The sequence below is a fragment of the Apium graveolens genome, chromosome 4 (assembly GCF_009905375.1).
Source record: "Apium graveolens cultivar Ventura chromosome 4, ASM990537v1, whole genome shotgun sequence".
Taxonomy (NCBI): Eukaryota; Viridiplantae; Streptophyta; class Magnoliopsida; order Apiales; family Apiaceae; genus Apium; species Apium graveolens.
The window spans coordinates 34,761,301-34,765,895 of record NC_133650.1 but is presented as its reverse complement, the minus strand read 5'-3'; positions in this window follow the sequence as shown (position 1 = coordinate 34,765,895).

Genomic DNA, 4,595 nt, shown 5'->3' with positions numbered 1-4,595 from the left:
CAGTTCTGCTCGCCTGAGTGGCCCCAGCAGCTAGCCTCCCACCAGGTAGGTGGTCAAAAGTATAACCAAGCCCCTTCAGATCGGGCTTGCCTCCATCCCATTTTTACATCATAGCCAAAGTAGTGCTGTCAATAGGAGCACTCGAGATCTACAACTGCTCGTGTGCGGTCCAATGAACACCAACTGCCACGCACAGCTTCGTCACCACATACGCATATGGAATAGACCCAGTAGTACTCCCCCTCAAGAACTTCAGAGTCCCCTGATAAATCACCATCCCCAAATCTATATAATCACCCTGAAGAATGCCCCATAACAACCGTGCACGCTCCACAGTAATCTCATGCACATGCGAAGATGGCATGATGTTAGCACATATAAAAGCGTTCCATGCACGGGCAAACCTGTTCATTCTGGAAGCCGGGAACATAGAATACTCGGTCGTGCCCCTCTTGATCTTCCATTGAGTATCGGGCTGGCACATAGTAGCAACAATAAGATCCAGATCAAAGTCCTCTAGAGTCTTATCGTTCCAAGTGTCCTGCCCGGGCTTCCTCGCGGGCTGCTCAATCACAATTCTGATAGCCTCTGCACTATACTCCACCGTCCTCCCTCGAACCACCGTGAAGCCATTTTTCTTGGCCTTGGCGTTTGCATAGAACTCGCGAACAACACTCATGGGCACAGCTACAGGTGCCTCATAAATAGGAACCTAGCCCATCTCAAGAATCATCTCCAACAGCTGACCATCCTTCCCTGATGGCAGAAAACCTTGTTCCTTGATGATTGGCTTCGAAAGAATCCGAGTATACTCCGCCTTGGCCTCGGGAGTAGAGAACCTTGGCCTTACATCATCCATACTTGATAAATCGGTGGTGCTGCTGTCGAATTGTGTTCTTTATCTCTTGGGTGCCATTAGAAGTGAGTAGAGAGAATACAAGTTGTGTTTAGGAGAGAATTTGTGTTTGAGAATTTATGAGTTGGTGGAGAAGTCTGTGTATGAGGTGTATGTATATATAGGTGGTGAAGAGAGAATTATATATGGAGAAGAAGTGGGATTTGATTATGGGAAATATGGAATGTGGGAGAGTAAAAATCGGTTTGGAATTGATTTTTTACTAAAAATCCTGATTTTCTCTTGAAACTGCTGTTTTATTTTTTTCTGAGTCGGGATACGGCGCGGCCGTGCGCTGAGACAGCGCGGGCACACACTACTTCTTCCAAATCGGCGCGGCCGCGCGCTGTCAATCATTACCAAGGAATAAAGAATAAAGAATAATTAGTAATGTAATTTGCCTAATTACTAAACTACCCTTCCTTGGTAGTATATAAACCCCACCCCCTTTCTTTCTTTTCCTTACCCCGAACTCTCTCTTTTTTCTCATTCTCTCATTTCTTTCTCTCTCACTCTCGGTACTCCCCCCCTCTCTCTCTCTCTCTTCAATCCTTCCCTTGTTCTTCATCATTTTTCGATTATAAGACCATGATTATGTGAGATTTTTCTTCATCTATCTAGATATATAGATCCATGTTGCTATCTCCAAGGTTTTTGAAAAAATCCAAAGTTGGATTTGGTGGTTTTGATTCGGTTCTTATGAAAACAAAAAGGGTTTTGATTTTTAAATGATTTGAAATGATGATATGTGCTTACATGTGTGTATTTGTTGTGAAAATTGGTGATGGAAGGTTGGAAACCCCCGAGTGGGGGCACCACCGTGAAGCCACCGCCACCGATGATGAACTCCGGTGAACCGGTGGTGAGTGATGATGTTAAAAACTGAGCTCTAGTATCTTTAAATTAACTTTCTGTGTTTGCATGTGGTGTTTTACCTAAAAACCGAATGGGTTTTTGATTTCGGAAGTTATTGAGTTGATTTTTATTGATTAAATTGATTGTGGATTAATGTTTTAGGATAATGGTGAGAAATTAGAATAGTTATTGGTTTAAAGAAATGAATTGATAGTTCCATGTAAGGTTTGAGTATAAACGAATACATTTAGATTGGTTTGTAAAGACAATGAGTCGAATGGTAAAGTTAAGGGTTAAAACAAGTTGAAATTGTGATATAAAGCTTTGCATGTCAAAATCGATCTATGCATGTGTGTTTTCTCGAAAAACCCGAATGGGTCTTATGGTTAAAAAGGAGGATTAAGTTGATTTTGAGGGTTTATATGCTAATTGCATTAGTTGCTAGTGATAATCGAGATGAGAACTTGGTTGCATGGTGTTTGTGTTCGAAATTTTGATAATTAAAAGAGGATTTTGATTTTCGATTCTATTGTGATTATGATTCGGTTTTTTTGGATAAATGAACATGAATGAGGCTTGATTGTGTAAGTGACTCTTGTATTTGCATGATCCCAAAAGAGGTTTATTCGTGCTTGATTATGTGTGATTGAAATTGTGTACACTTGGTTGTGTTTGGTTGTAAGGGCCGAATGGATTTAAGACATAAAAGTAATTGATTTGATTCTAATATCTTACTAAGTGAATGCTTGTGTAATTTCTAAGTGTTATGTGATTTGTTTGTTTGCATTGGTTCGAATTAAATGGTGAAAAATGAAGGATTGAGTCGTCTGAATATGAGGTTATATAATCTCTCTATTTGGTTTTACTCTCTTTCTTCTCTTAACGTTGGTTTTTCATATAGACATTCTATCAAACACCTAACAGGCACTCTTAAATCTCGATTATTTTCATGGCACCTAAGGATTTCATCATTGATGGAGCTAAATTTGTTCCAAATAACTATGCTGCAATTCTTGATAATGCTGAAGCTCCGTCTGAGTTGCATTTTGTGTAAGATCTTCTTGCACACAGTGAAATCGGGTATGCATTGACCCAACCTTCAACCTTTTCAAGCCAACAAGTTCTGACATTTTGGAGGACTGGAAACTTTGATAATGGTGGTCAAAATGGTACTCCTAGTTTTTGAAGTGGATGATTCTACATATGGGGTAACTCCTGGTACAATTCGCAAGGCCCTACATCTACCAGAAGGATGTACTTTTTCAACCCCGAAGGAATCAACTCTTAAAGAGTTCATGGCTAGTTTGGGGTATGAGCAGAGTTTGGCAAAGCTTGGGCAGTTGAAACGGGCTCATATCAGAAAGGAATAGAGCTTCTTCTTTGACTGCATCACCAAAGCTTTTGGGAATAAATGTTCAAACTTTGATGCTATTCCTATAATGAGTCAGCACATCGGGTATGCTATCATTAACCAAACTCATTTTGATTTTGCAACTGCTGTGATAGGTTTTATTGGGGATAGGATGACAGAAGATAGGAATGTTATCTACTTTGCTAGATTTTGTCAGCTTATTTTTAACCATTGTTGTGCTGATAACCCCCAACCTACCACTGACTTAACTTCACCATTCAAAATTGCAAAACGAGCTTTTAATGACCTAGTAAATGCTGATCTTAAGAAAAGGGTGGTTAGACCCTTACAGATTCCTCAATCTGTAAAACAGATCTTAGTAAATGCTGATCCTGATACCTACAGATCTGTTTATCTTGATGTCCAACCAACCACCACCTCTCAAATACCACAGTAACCATCAGAACATACCACTCATACTACTCAACCTACCCTCAGACAATATCTCACATCATATCTCTCCACTTCACAGACAGTTCAACCTTCATCCTCAGCACCCACTGTGAAGCCTTCATCCTCCAAGGCTAAGAGGACAAAGATTGTTTCTCATACACCTCAGAAGAGAAGGAGGATTGTTTTGAGAGATGAATCTGATAGTGCGGAACAGGTTTCTACTTCAGAACCTGTTAATAAAGAAGCTGAGAAAGTTCCTTCTCAGAAGGATTCTGCAATTGGGGGAGGCTTCTCAAAAGGCTTAGAAGAATGACTATTAATGAAACTCCCAAGGAATCCATATCTTCAAAGAGATACAAGAAACAGAGGGCAAAAAGGCCAGTTTCAGATGATGAGGAAGCAGCAGCTAAGGAAGGAGATCAGGAATCTCTGATCTCACAAGAACCAGTTTCTGCTAAGGCCCCTGCTTCTCCATTAACTTCAACTAAGGAAGCTTTTACTGACAAGGCCAACACACCTTCTGTGTCTCCTAGGACTGTATCTCCTGTTAATTCAGGCACAGGTGCTGATATTGATATCCAGAACTTGGTTGTGCCTGAAGTACTTTACTTAGAAGCTCCAACAGCAACTAAACCATCAACAACACCTGTTACTGATGCTGCTCAAATTCCAGAATTATCTATAACTCCTTATCTGCATCTAGATGCTGATGATCAGAATATAGGTGAGCATCAGGATATGGCTATTGATCAGAACTTGGAACCAGATCAGCAATTAGAGGATGATCCTGAAGCCTCCATTGCTACTCATACTGTTGTTTTATCAAAAGATACTGATTCTGTAAAATCTGATACTGCAAATGCTGGAGATACTGGTGATGCTGCTCCAAATGAAGATGCTGATGAAGCAGGTCCTTTAGGACATGCTCCTCAATAAACTGTTCTTAAATATGAACTTGTTAAGAAGTTTGTTACAAGAGAAGCACCAGTGCCTTGGAGTGAAACTCCTGCAGGACAGGAGTGGACTAAGGAATGGAACTCA